Raw genomic sequence first — 15,399 nt, forward strand, 5'->3', positions numbered from 1 at the left:
GATCAGTGAGCACTTATACAAAGAGAGTACTGTCCAGTGTGCTCTCCATTATTCTGCATCAAGTGGAACTAATGCTTTTTAGGGCACTGTCATCATCAGTTTCAAGACTAATCAGTACAGGTAATATTGTCAAATTTTGCACTGAATTAAACCATGTACAAATGCCAAATAGAGTAACAAAGAGTATACTGAATAAAGAGTACACCTGCTCGTACCAGAAATAGACATTAATTGACATAAACTGAATGAAATTTTATTTGAGAGTTTCCTTGGATTGAGATGTAACTGATAAGCTCATAGATCTACATAATGTACCTGATACCTGATTCATGTGGGAGTAGGGGATACATTATTCAAGTAAATTATGCAATCCCCAAGAGAACTTGAATCATCGACACATTGTTTTTTTATTATGTTGACCTACACTTGTGATTATGTTTCTTATTGTTGCTTGTATTCATTACCATATTGTTTAAGTCTCTTTCAAGTAACGTAATGAATTGCAAGTGGCAAAGTTAATCATCTCATTTTATATACTAAATTAGGATATTATACAGATGAAAATTTCATGTATACACATTTCAGTCCAGTCAATTTAATAGTTTCAGGTCCACAAAGACAGAAATTCATTTATGCAATATGATTTTCAAAACAAAATTTAGATCTTCATTCTATCAGCAACTTCAGTGATAAAATGAGAACAAATAGAAAGGAAGCCAATGTGGTCTCCAGAGAGTCTATGAGCAGTTTCCCACTAATTAGCAAAATATTTTTTATGTCACAGACAGTGAAACAGAAGAGACTCAAGATACAAAATAATGAATGGAAATTGATCATATATTCATCTCCAACTATAACATATTCTCAACAACTCAAGATTCATCAAAAGAAAAATAGTACTGAAGTCCTACACCAAAACTACAAAATACTAGAAGTATAAGTGCTCCAGAGTGAAACACTACCAGATGTGTTATGCATTAGTGAGCAAGAGCAAATAAAGCAGCCTAATGGCAGGAGACTATGATCTGGTTCCCTTTTCCTGCACATCAAAACGTAAGGTGGAGGTAGCAATGTAATATAGTGAGATTCAAATATTGTACTACAGGATACATGTGATAATTAAACAGTCCAATACAGTGTAATTTTGCTATGTAGTTATGTATTTTTGGTCCTGATTTTCAATGTGCAATAATTATTGTTTAATGATATTTGATACAAGACAGAATGAACATTAAAAGGATTTTGTTCACACCTCATAAAATGAGGTAAACAGTTGTTCGTGAAGTCAACATGTGTTACTCAGTAGTTTTGAATACAAAATAGTGTAATTTATTTTATATAGATAAATTACAGTTGATGAATAAATTGTCACTCTTGTAGGCAAATGAAATATTAGTTTAATTCTGGCCATAATTTCCACTTTCTAATACTAATCAAATGAAAACAGTCATAATGTAATATTTAACACTCAAAGTCCCTGTATTTTATGAAAAAAAAGTACCGTATTTAAAAGACGCCTTTGTTCTCTGTTGACCTTTGTGCCATGTGAGAAATTATTGGTATTATCTTTTTTATTGAAATTTACTTAGAACATAAATTGTAATTACACATAAAACTGTCCGAGCATTTGGGCATTTGAGATTTTGCTCATTTCTCTACAGTAATTTTTCAATATTTGTCAATGTAAAATTTTATAATTTGGATGTAAAGAAACTGCAAATAAATCACGAATGTTGGAAAAGAATATTTGTTGTGGGAAAGTTGCTTGTAATGTCACAAGAATGGAACATATTCCAAACAATAATAATGAATCAGATTGATCAGCAATGACAAATAAATCCAACTGAACAAGATAAGTAGAAATTATGCAGCAAACCATTGCTTGCTCGAAAAAAAACCTCATCTTCTTCCATTTAAATACTCATATCCAGCATTCAGTATAATGCTTAATAAAAAAATGAATTTCTTTAAATTAATTATGTGTGTTTGAGAAGTACTAATATTGCAACCTCCCCCCCCCCCCCCTTTCCCCTCCAAAAGAAAACTAACAAAATTATTATTGAAGTTTAAAATGAAAAATATATTAAGCGCACAGACTAAAACATAGACATGAGTACAGGATCAAGATCAGAAGACGAACGGAAAGAAACATTATTATGAAAATCATAATAAATTTACTTACTGTAGTGACTGATCAAAGATAGCTAATCATTGATAGCATTATCACCAACACTGATAACAATGATTTTAGAGTAAAAGTTCTGCAGACTCTGGTCATCTTGGGTTAATGTGCTGCATCTAAAAAAATATGAAGCTCTACAAAACAAATAAATTAAGATGAGAGAAGTCAGGGTTATCAGTCTACAAAACATGAACAGTTTCAAAATAACATTGAGGAAAAAAGGTTGGACTGAAGCAATACAAGCATAAGGAGCAAATGAAAAATATAGTGCATTTCTTAAAACATTAATGGACCACTTTGATATAATCTTCCCCAAAATAATTTATCAGAAAAAGCAGGTCACCATAGACAATGGATTAACAAAGAAATAACAGACTCTGGACTAGATTGAATAAAGTCAGAGATACAGGGAATACAGAGATATATATACTATATGAGAGGAAATACAGGCAATTAATAAGAGTAGTAAAGGCCAGTTGATACACAGAGTCATAAAAATAAAATGAAAGATCATAGGATATTATTAACACTGAAAAGTATAATAAAAATTACACAAATGTTACTAACTGAATGAAAACAGAATGTCACAGTTACTGATGGAGCAGAACAATTTCATATGTTTCCAGAATGAGATTTTCACTCTGCAGTGGAGTGTGCGCTGATATGAAACTTAATTTCATATGTGCTGTACAAAATTCAGAGGGAAAGAAATCCAGGTCCAAAGCTTCCTAGAATACTAGGACAACCGTCCTGCTCAGTGTTCCTGTAACCAGTGACAAAACATGAAATCATAGAAATCATTGAGAAACAAAAATCTGAAAACTCTCCAGGAGATAATGAAATACCAAATAACCTAAAAATATGTGTGAGGGATGAAATAACAGATATGGACTCTACTTTATTAAATTCAAAGATACATTCATTTTAGAGAAAACTGAGTCCTTGAGTGATCACATGCAGGGTATTCTAGAAGAATGGTCAATATTCAGTGATATGACAGGAATGCACATTTGAAGTAAAAAAAATTCATAAGGATATATGCCCTATTATAAAGGGTTTTCAAAATAAACAATGTTATGTATTTTCTGTATTATTAAATATATTTCTGGTTAACACATGTACATCAATCAGTAAACATTACAAAATGGATCTGACAGTTGAAAAATTCATATCTTAAACTCATTCATCTCTAAGCATTATCATAGACATCACATTACCGTTGACGGTACTCTTCGACAGCACAAGGAGCACTACCATTTCAGAACCCATAAACATCCACCACGTCTGCATCTCTTCATTAGTGTAAATGCTTCAAATGATCATACCTGACATATTCATGAATACTGATCATTCCCCTGCGACTTCCTGTACTCAGTATATCATATTGACCTTTCATCTGGGACATCCTGTATAGAGTGTATCACTAACTATGAAACATGTGCTAAATTTTTAGTTGTCACAATGATGATACACAATGGTGGCATACTTTTTCATACAACCACCTCACAAAAATTACATTGGTAATGCACGTAATTGTTTGTTGTGCATATTGTATTCCAGGAAGATGTCTGCAGCTTCGGCACTAGCAGTGTGAGAAATATTCAAGCTCTCTCCTCCAATCTTCTCTTTTTCATAACTTTCACCATTAATTTCCTGCATGCTTTTAATTATTTCTTCATCTGTTGATGTTTGGTCTCCCTCACAGTTTTCCAAATTCAGTCACTCAACAACATTTCTTCACCAGTTTCTCCTCCTCATGGAAGCTTGTGGTACATGTTGCTGTACAAAGTGTCAGCAGCTGATGATTCTAAATCAACTGGCTCATTGTTGTCACTCGGTACTGGATCCAACACTTATTTCAGCTCTTCATTATGGTAGTGCTCTCCACTTTAGCCCATACTTTTGCTGTTTTAAAACATCGTCGCTTAAGTTGATTGCTTTTCACACCTTCAACATACCCTTGGTAGAGTCATTTCCACATTCATTCAGCAGGAAGACAAGGATTCCATGTTGTTAGTGACATTTAATTGATTCCTTGCTCCACTGGCCGAATCTAGGCAGTTCCACTGGGTGGAAGAAAGTGTGTGTGTGTGTGTGTGTGTGTGTGTGTGTGTGTGTGTGTGTGTGTGTGTGTTTGTGTGTGTTTTGGGATCTTATGGGCACCCAGCAGCGAGGTTATCAGCACCCAGACAGTTATTAAAACAAACAAATGTGGATAAGGACTAATACTATTATACAGGCATGCACTCATAACTGTGTGGTCATTTCGAGTGCATGCAGAAGAAAGAGTGCTTGTATACTTTAGAGTCACATCAAAAGGATGGTTGGAAGCATTTTCAATTACAAGAATAGCGTCTGTGGAAGTTTTTTCTTCTTCAGATCTCATCTCACAGCTGGTAAAGCCACCAAATACTTTGCAATCCATCCACTCTTTCTTCTGAGAACAATACTGGACTGTTAATGGAAGCTTTTGGGATTTCCAGCTACCAAGAGCAGCAATTTATCACTCCAACTTGCTTTACATCATACCATTAATGTTACATGCTATTTCTGTTGTTTGTATTTATGAGCTCCCTTCTCGTTCTTGGCAGCTAATGTTTTTTAAGGAACCATCTTGTAAAACAGATTGGTTTCATCAGCACTGTACAAGGTATCAGCAATTAAATAGTCTTCTTTTATTATCTTCCATATCTTCTTCACAGACTCTTCTACACCTTTTTTGTTAGCTGAATGACTTTCCCTGGTGACTGTCAGCTACTGCACACCATGTTGCTGCATACAAGTTACTGCTTCCAAGTTCTTTGTTTTTACCTTTAATAGTGGGCCACTGGCTGGAACTCTTTTACTTTGTTATTATAACAACCATCTTCATACTGTTGAATAACATCTTTCTTTTTTATGTCATAAACAGTTGTTAACCCAGCAGTATACTCATCAGCGATGGCTTTCTGCAAAGAACCTCGGTTCAGCTTACCTAAAATTTAGAGTTACAGTTGTGACATAGTGCAACGTGTTTCCTTCCAGAAGCGAAGATACTGAACTGCAAAGAAAACCACAATTTCAAGTATTATATTATGGTTTAAGACTGCAATTAACTAACAACATTGTTGCAGAAGATAATTCATTGGTGTGCAATTCATTTCTTCCTGAGTGACTAGAGAGTGGAAGTGAGTTTGATTACTGAGAGGCCAGACTACTAAGTGCCAGATTGGTGAGAGTTCAATATACTTCCAATAGTAGTACCAATAAACAAGAAAGGCATCAAAGCAACCAGAAATAATTATAGACTAATATGTATAATATATATTTCCTCAAAAATGCTTTTTTTTTTTTTTTTTAATATTAGATGCACAGTAGTTTCCTAGAGAAACGTGGTACTCTGATTCTGGCCCAACATGGATTCAAAAAAGGAAATATACAGAAATAGTTATTTTTAACCTAACAGGATCTATTATAGATGCATTAGACAAAAGAAACTCAGTATCTAATACATTATTGGATTTGTCTAAGGTTTTGACACAATCACCCATACAGCAATAACAGAAAAACCTGAAAGGTGTCTCATAAGTGGACACACAGTGCAGATAATAAAGTCAAATGTTGGAAACTGAAAGAGTTCACATGCAGACCTGCAATCAGGACACAGCTATTTAGGATGGTGTACCTCATGGATCTTTACTTGGTCCATTTTTGTTCAACCACTTTACAAACAATATGTAATAGAGAAGGAACAAAATTACTGCATGCTGATGACATGACATTAGTAAATGTACGAAATAATCTGTAAACAGTGGAAGGAGGTGCATTTATTTCAACAAATAACACAGTGCAGTGCCTTGTGCAGAATGGCTTAATAATAAATCTTAAAAAGATGATATTCATGCTGTTCACTAATAAAGGAAAGGAAGATCACAGGTATATTTAGTGTTGAAACAAGACTGGAAGAAGTTACTTCCATACTTTTTTGAGGAATTATATGTGATAATAAGCTCCAGTGGGGGCAACATTCAGATATGATTTAACAGCTTGTACATCATACCAACAAACAATCTCTGTATACAATGTACCATGCTCTTTTTGGATTATATTTACGGTATGGTCTACGGTTTGGGGTAACTTCAGTAGCATTAATACAAACATTATTTTTATATTGCAAAAGAATGGTCATTATGACCATCCTTCATTAAAAACAAACTGCTTCATGCAGAAATACCTGTCTTTCCAGCTATATGTAAATACAGAACAATAATTTCATTAGTCAAAGGCAATAAATTACTAGAAAAAACATATGTTCATTCATATGATCCAGGAAATAAAGGCTTACTGAGAAGTATACCACAACAACTGAGAATTGTTGAAAGATATATACCCAGGTTTAAAACTGGTAAATTGTCTTCCTAAGAGTCTACAGGACAGTAGGAGTGAAAAGACATTGCAGAAACCAATTAAGGATTATTTAATGTGATACAAATTTTACATAGTCTAGAAGAGTATAGGTTTGAGCAAAGGGGGACTTACTATTATCTATATGTCTGTATTAGTATCATCTGTCTGGAAGAGTGTATGAAAATAATATTAAGAACCTGAATACTTTGTGTGCATCATCTGTTTCTATATGTCAGTGCTGTAGTATCTTGAGCTGAAGAGTATGGTATATAAATAACTGTAAGACCTAAATATAAATTGGAAGAAAAATGTATACAACATTACTACCACATCTGCCAATCTGTTGATTTAATACTAAATATTTTATGACATTAAATTAAGCTAAATAAAAACAAATAAATCTAGAGAATAACACAAAACAGTTGAACTGTTCACTCAAAATGTATACATATCAATGTTATCAATCTTCAATATGATATTACAGACCACTCTACATATGAATTAATGATGCTTCTCCATTGGAATGTTTATAAATGAATGAAAATGTAATATTGAAATATTTTGTTTGTAATTTGCCTCAAGGGTCAGTATTGGGCACACTGCTTTTCATACTTTATATACAAAATGGATACACCAGAGGGTAAAAATGTCATCATATATAGTGATGTTACATCTCTTATAACTAATTATAGTGGTGAGAATGTACTGGAGAAAAGACTTGTTCTGAATATAAAAGACGTAAGCCAGCATTTATGTATAAAAATGTATTCATAAATGGAACAAAAACAATGTAAATGCAGGTCCATGCCAGTAGACATATCACCACAGAAAAATTAACCTTGAAGTTGAGAATATAAACTTAAATGAGACAGGCAGTTACAAGTTCTTGTGAATAGAAGTAGACAAGCACTTGTCTTGAAAATACCACATAGGTAATCTATTTGCAAAACTAGCTCCATCACATTCTTAATGAGGAAGATTACTAGCACATTAAAGAAAAACACATTACTGAACATGTGTCATGGTCTTTTATGTCTATCTGGTGCAGATTTGAAATGGTGTTGCTAACATACATACACAAACACATAGAAAAATTGCTTAAGCTCCAAAAAAAGGCGTAGGGTGAATTGCCAAATCACAGCCACGAGAACATTGCACAAAAAAGTTTATCTTAAAATCTTAACATTTCAAACAATCAAGTAATTCTATATTTGAAGGAATGTTATACTATATCACTGAATAAAGATTTAAATGCCTACGACACTAAAAACAGGAATGACCAGCAGAAAACTGCCCCTGTCAGAGCACAAAAAAGGTCAAACATTCTCCAGCTGCATCAGTCCTCATTCCACTTTCCTCACCAAGAAATTTCCACATATGAACATATTCGTACTTTTTTAACACAAAACATTCTAAATCCTTTTTACCCAGACTCCATCTATAGTTAAGCCTTCATACTAAGCATCTCCCTCTCAGTGTCACTGTCTATATAAGTCTCCCTTCCACTGTATCCTTTTTCTCCCATTCATGGCTGCTGCCAGTGTCTCCTCTCTCACTTCCACAGCCTCCGTTTCTCTTTCTTTCCCACTGCCATTGACTCCACCACACCTTAGATGCTCGAAAATTCTGGAGCGTTCGACTTATTTTTTCCCCTGTATTTAAAATTTCGATGCAAAATGCGCCATCCCCTATACCTACATGTTGAAGTTCTATGGTCGGGGATGCTCCAGATCCCTCTAACGCAAATATTGTCTCCACTCATCAGTATTTTTCATTTCCACTGTCTCCTCTCTCTCTCTCTATTGCTCCCACTGCTTCTATCTACATCCATCTCTTCCTCTCTGCCATTGTCTCTCACTGACTATCAATACCTTTTATCTCTTTGGATTCCACTGCTATTGTCCTTATCCATCTCTCTTTCACTGCCACTTTCTCCCATTATCACTGTCTACTCTCTCTTTCTCCCCCACTGGCATGCACTGTCTCCTCTCTCTTCCACTATCACTGTCTTTCTGCTACTCTCCTTCAGCACAGAAAAGTGTGAATATGTTCACACGCCAAAAGTTTGGATGAGGGAAGTGGAATGAGGATTGAGGCAGTTGGCTCCCCACTTTTCTGTCAATCTTTTCAAGAACATATTCACCTTTTTTGTTCCCCAACAGGAGAATTTCCCTGCTGGTTCCCTTTTGTTCCCTACTGCTTTTGAAACGAAGTCCATTGCTCAGGAAAGTTTTGACAGTGTATACACATTTATATACATTCACACTTATAAACAGCAGATAAGTACGCATAATATGTGCTCAACAAAAAACCATTTGCTTTACTTTCTTTGGATTCTCTGCTCATCAATTGCAATTCATCAGAAATGCCGACTTATGATTTGTACCTTAAAGGCGCAAAATGTTACTATAAATATTTTACTGCATTTGCAGTCTTTCCAGTTTTAAATAATTTATTACAGTCCATTTAAGTTTTTTCAGACATTTTAAGACTCCTTTCAGCCCACTTTTGTCGCTGCAGTACATCTTTGGGCATATCTGTATATGTGTCAAGTGCCCATTACATAAGACAGCGTGTTTTATAGTTTTATTAGTGAAAAATGCTTACTAAAAACATAGGCTGAAGACTTCAGAATCCTGGCGATGACCCTGGAATCAACTCATGTCTTCAGCTACCTAACAACCAAGAGACTGGGAGACTCAGACACAACATGAGTCTCCCATACTGCCAAGTCACTTATGGTGTGAATTGAAAATCAAATCAGTTTCACTGGTTGTGGGCAAAGGATGTATGTTGCGCATTTTATTGTGTGCTGTGCCCCCAGTAGTACAAAGTCCACTGACTCTGTTAGTGATAATGATATTATAATACAGTATTTCAATTACACTGCGAATAATATAAACTGTAGGTTAAAAGTTACCTAATTGCTCAATTACATTGGACGGGAAACATATTCACATTGAAAAATTGCCTGGGACGGGTTCAAGTAACTTCAATTATAAACAGTACCACTCCACAATATTGTTAGCATGCAGTGATGCTGAGGGTTTATTCATTAACACTGAAACCGATAATGTAGGTAGAAATAGTGATGGAAGGGATATTTCGTGCTTCAGCAACTAAACATTGGATTACAAATGGAAGATTAAACTTGCCATTGCCTTCGAGATTACCAAGTGATGAAAATGAATATACAGGGTGTCCCACTCAAACCTCACTGATTTTCAGGACCCAGGAGAGGAAAACCACAGTAGATACGACAATGAATACTGCACCACATTGTAAAGCATCTCAGAGAATTTATATTATCTTGTCAGATGTGCCAAGTATCGCCGCCAGAGTGAAGTATAGTTGCATGGAGTGAAAATGGTGACTCCACAGTATCGTCCGCAAGCAGCAGTGTGGTTTGCAGAAACAAAGTCGCCGATTACTGTGCAAAGAAATTATCGTGTGTGTATGAATGTGATCCACGTGATATGACAACAATTAGGAATGGTATAGGAAGTTTCTGGCAACAGGAGGTGTTCTGAAACATTCTGGTGGTGCACGTTACGGAGTTTCAGAAGAGACAGTGGAGGACATCAGGTAAACGTTTTTCAGAAGCCCATTTAAGTCAATTCCTCAAGCATCTAGGCAACTTGACGTACCTCAGTCAACATTGCATCGTGTAGTTCACCAGCGTCTTCATATGTGTACTTACAAAGTGCAATTTCTGCAACATCTGATGCCAAATGACAAACCACGCCAACAACAATTTGCTGCAGATATGATGCAGCATAATGATATGGATTCCAGCTTCTTGGAAAGATACTTATTCTCAGATGAGGCAACCTTTCATCTATCATGAAGGGTTAATAGGCATAATGTTTGTATTTGGGGTTTGCAAAATCCGCACATTGTCATTAAACATATTTGTGATAACCCTAAACTAAAATCTGTTGTGGGCTAATGCCAGACACGATTGTTTGACCGTTCTTCTTTGCAGAACAAACAGTCAATGGGTCAGTGTATCTGGACATTTTGGGGCAGTTTGTGTACCCTCAGATACAAGACTTTCAACCCAACATCATTTTTCAACAAGATGGAGTTCCGCCGCATTGGTCAACGGCTCTTCGCAAGTTCCTGGATAGGAAATTTCCCAATCGTTGGATCGGACGCAGTGGACCCATTGCCTAGCCACCACATTCACCTGACATTATGCTACTGAATTTCTTCATGTGGGGATTCGCGAAGGACCGCCTGTATGTGACTAAAGTGTACGATATTCCTACATTGCGATATCATATCACTAATGCGATTGCAACAATAACAGAGGAAATGTTACAAAGAACCTGGCAAGAAATTGAATATAGACTCGATATTCTTCCTGCTGCAAATGGTTCACATGTAAAGGTGTATTGATGATAAACAAATAATTTCTTTGAAATGCTAGGAAATGTGGTGCATTTTTCATTGTCGTGTCTACTGTGCATTCTTTTTCCTGGTTCTTTGAAATCAGGGAGGTTTGAATGGGACACTCTGTCATTTCCAATATTACTTTGTAGGAGATGAAGCGTTTCCATTGTCATGCTACTTGATGATACCGTACCCACAAAGGACACTCGATAATGTGAAGACAATTTATTATCGTAGATTAAGCAGAGGAAGAAAATGCATGGAATGCGCATTTGGAATCCTAACACAGAAGTTCCAAGTCCTGAGCAGTCCTACTCGTTCTCTAACTACAGAATGAGTGGTGACATAATAAAATAATACTGGATAATTTAATGGAAAACATGAAGGTATCCAATACAATTGTGATGAGTAACAATGCAACAACACTGAAACGCCAACAGTCAGAATACAGTCAAGGAAAGACATTGCACTGCATCTCCATTCTAGAGCTTATGAAGTAAGAAATTATTTAGCCAAATACTTTTCGACACGTTGTGCTTCCCTCCCATGGCAGTGAAAGTACTGCATCAATAATGATCAGATCTACTGTAATTGTCTTTTTTTACAAAACTTTTTATGTGTAATGTGTATTTCTGTAAAACTTTAATGAATTTCTGTACGTTTTTATTAGTTTATTGATAATTAATTAAAACCATTTCACTTCTGTATTTGTTATGTTTATTGTTTAGTGGGCGCTTTTAAATCGTTGATTAGTTTTTCAATAAAATGGATTTTAAAGCATAGTGAGTAGGGCGAATTTATTTTATGTTAGAAATGTTAATTACTGATACTGAACCTATCTGATGATCAACCTCCTTGGCTACTTCGTGCCATGCTCTCTCTGTCACCTCCTTCCTTGAATACCCTTTCAATTTGTAAATATACAGTTCCAGATATTTCTCCACTTTTCCTACGAATTTAAAATTAAACATTTGTTCCTACATTACGCAACCCAGCGGTATGAATGCAACTGAGAGACTGGGAGACTCGGCGACTAGCATGTCGGGTCACATAATATCCATATCGCAGCGACTCTGGCACGCCACTACTGCAGTATCTCCGTCTGAATGACCCCATCTAATTACACATGTCGGGTCTCTTGGTCGCAGAGTATCTCAGTCGCTTGTAGACTTAAGTTTTAAGGCCCTATTCACACTGGGATACTGTATTATAATATCGTTATCACTAACAGCGTCAGTGGACGTATTACTACTGGGGCACGGCATACAATAAAGCGCGCTACACACATCCTTTGCCCACAACCAATTTTCTATTCAGACCGCAAGTGACTTGGCAGTACAGGAGACTCGCGTCATGTCTGTGTGAACGTGATTGGCTACTCGAGTCATCCAGTATCCCAGACTCTTGGTCGTTAAGTAGCTGGAGACGTGATTTCAATGGTATCCCTGTGTGAATAGGGCCTAACAGTTAAAACTACATTTTAGCCTCAGAAAGGGTATTATGTGCACGTGTTAACATGCATGAACATGGTAACTTTGGATATGGATAACGGATCATGGTATTGAAAAAAGTCGCGAGGTTCTCGAGAATATAATCTTAAGAACATACAGTAAAAATTTCAATGTTCTGCCATGAACAGAAATTATAGAAGACGCCAACCCACAACTGGTACTTTTGGTACCCAAAAATCATATTTTTTTCAGCTGCATCTTGTTAACGGATTCTTATTTTCGAAAACGGGAAAACAGTGTTTCTGCATCAAAGACTAAGGAATGTACAGTTAAATTTGAGCGATTTGCTACAGTTGGTAATTTAGATTATTGCGGCGCATGTTGCAAAACTGACTAAAAACCGCTTATTATGGTTCTCAGCATGATATCGAAAGACGTATCGGAGCTTCCCAAGAACATTAACTTAAGAACATGTGGTAAAAATTTCGACGATCTGCCTTGAATATAGATTATATCAGCGGCCATCGCTCAACGGGTACTTTTCTCCCCCGAAAGATTATGGTTTTTAGTGCTTTTCTCAATAAGCCGCATATGAAAAACTGGTGATTTTGTAAGCTGCCGAAATTCTCCTCTAGTTCTCACCTAATGCAAAAGAACCAACTAATCTTTTCAATTTGCCTGAGCTGGAGGAAGTGTATAATGTTGAAATTTTTACCCTGCACTGTAGGATATTTACAATATGCTCGTTCTCCTGATAGGTATAAAAATACTCGCTAGGCCAAGAGCTATTCAAAATACTTGACCCACTAACTCTGTGATCAATAGAACCCGAGATATGATACCCTGGAAAATCTCATTTTAGCTTGTCGCTTTTTGGAACACATTGGTAGTTTGCACTGCCATACATGGAACTATTATCACGTGACAAGTAAACGATTTGATTGGATTTATCGATCGATCTTTAAGCATTTTACATGTAACTGATATCATATTATGTAATACATGCATAATAAGTCATACATTTAAAATATTAAAAGAATATTTATGGTTTGTACTAGACTTTTTCCTCCAGAGGAACTGCTCCATAACAGCACTGCGTGTATGATGAGGCTGTGAAAAAGGCATAATAAGATTTCAGCTGTAGCTTGTCAGCCACACAAGTCCTAAGTTTACTAAGCAAACAGGTGATGTGGACAAATTTTGTGCATACATAATTAGCATTAGTTTCCCAAGTTAATTTTGGAAAAAGATGAATGCCAAGTAGCTTAACTGAGGCATACTAACAAATAAGGACCCCTTAAAGGACAGTGTACTTTACAATACATTCTCATGAGGCAAACTAACAAATAAGGACCCCGTAAAGGACAGTGTACTTTACAATACATTCTCATGAGATATGAAGAGTATAAAATTATTGCCAGTGTTTAAACAAAAACTAAAATATTACATTACTAAGGCATGTCTCTACACTATACCAGAATACCTGTAAAGATATCACAGCAACTAAATACAAACTATATAGGTAAATGTATGTGACTAAAGCAGAGACTTAGCGCCAAAGTGCGGACTCACCTCACACAGTTATATTATATCTGCCATGCGTGTTTTTATTTTTTGTATGTGTATTTAAATTTTGTTTTTGCTAGCAGATAAACTTTTAAACATTATGTGAAAGAGATTAGAACAACATGCCAACAAAAGGAATAAATCCATCAAGGCAAACGTTTTAGATGTATGCTTAACTACAACTGTGGCTGCAAGTGTATGCATTTACCATTTGCGTTTCTAAGTAGTATAATTTTTCTCTCTTTGTTCATACATTTGTATAATCCTAACCAGTCCAGTAATGTCAAACCCTGAACTTGCTCGTTTTGAACTGTTGTGTCTGATATCATGTAAAATGAGCTGGGGACAAGTACATTTAAACGATTTCAAAAGTATTCTCCAACACAAAAATTTCAGAAATTGTGCATGACATGAGCTCGTGTATACAGGTTTATTTTAGCCTACAAAAATGGTCCCAACTACCATGTCTAAATTCAACAGTTTCCAGAATCTACATGGGACTAAATATCTGTTTCAGTTTTCACATCATTAACCTCAATAGTAATCTTAAAATACTTTCATGGTGAGACAAAGTTGTTGCCAAATCTTGTTAATATACCTGTGTATCCTGCAATCGTAGAGTATCCATTGTATCATTAGCATTATGTTGTAATAAATTAAGTTGACTGACACAGTCAATTAACACCTCCCCCTCTTTGTTGCTTATACAGACATTTTTAAATTTACACTTCTTAATGTTGGTACTCTCCTTAACATTGTTTATACTCATTGTCAATTATAAGTACCGTATTCTTTACCTTCGTAAATTCGGAGGAGATAATCAGACTCTAGAGCGAAGCATTTATTTCCTTTGCCCTTGGCGTTACAATCAATTAATCTGTGGCCACTGACATTATAGTTGAGAACATTTCTTTTAGGTCTCAGGTTGCTCTTTTGGTGATCCTGTTACAGTTCTTAGTCTTTAGCATGTTTGTTAATGGAGTGTCTGAAATGTCCATTGCTATACAGTTTATTATTTCTTTTTGGTAATGACTTCACTGCTCTTCAGCAACGCTAAAATTTTTCATTGCATCCTTCTATATTTCCAGCACTTTAAAGTAGTCATATTGAGCTGAATCATCTTTGTCCTGCCTATGACATCTTTCAATATAGGTTATTATCAACGTCAGCGCTGTTAGCAGTCTTTTTCATTACTGTGAGATTCACTTTGTCAATCTCTGGAGCACCTGTTCTCACATCAAATTCTTTTTAAAAAGGTTTTTTCAGTGCAGCCCTTAATGCAAGACGTCTTTGTCACTGAATACCTAACTTAGACGAACCATCAAGGTTTTTTTTCACTTCCGAAAATTAGCATTTACATTTGGTTCTAAACCACTGAAAACCTGTTTCCTCGATGTTCAAGGTCCACTTTTTGACTGG

At 35.7% G+C, this 15,399-nt stretch overlaps 1 long non-coding RNA gene across 1 annotated transcript in view; it reads right to left on the reverse strand.

The window, feature by feature from the left end:
* LOC124624805 overlaps positions 1 to 14,916 on the reverse strand; it is a 49,398-nt gene extending 34,482 nt beyond the window's left edge. The window contains exons 1-2 of the long non-coding RNA XR_006980707.1: positions 14,778 to 14,916; positions 2,183 to 2,316 (exon numbers count right to left, since the gene is read on the reverse strand). This is a non-coding gene — a long non-coding RNA (uncharacterized LOC124624805). The remainder of the gene's footprint in view (positions 1 to 2,182; positions 2,317 to 14,777) is intronic.
* Between the last annotated feature and the right edge of the window lie 483 nt (positions 14,917 to 15,399).

The sequence above is a fragment of the Schistocerca americana genome, chromosome 1 (assembly GCF_021461395.2).
Source record: "Schistocerca americana isolate TAMUIC-IGC-003095 chromosome 1, iqSchAmer2.1, whole genome shotgun sequence".
NCBI lineage: Eukaryota > Metazoa > Arthropoda > Insecta > Orthoptera > Acrididae > Schistocerca > Schistocerca americana.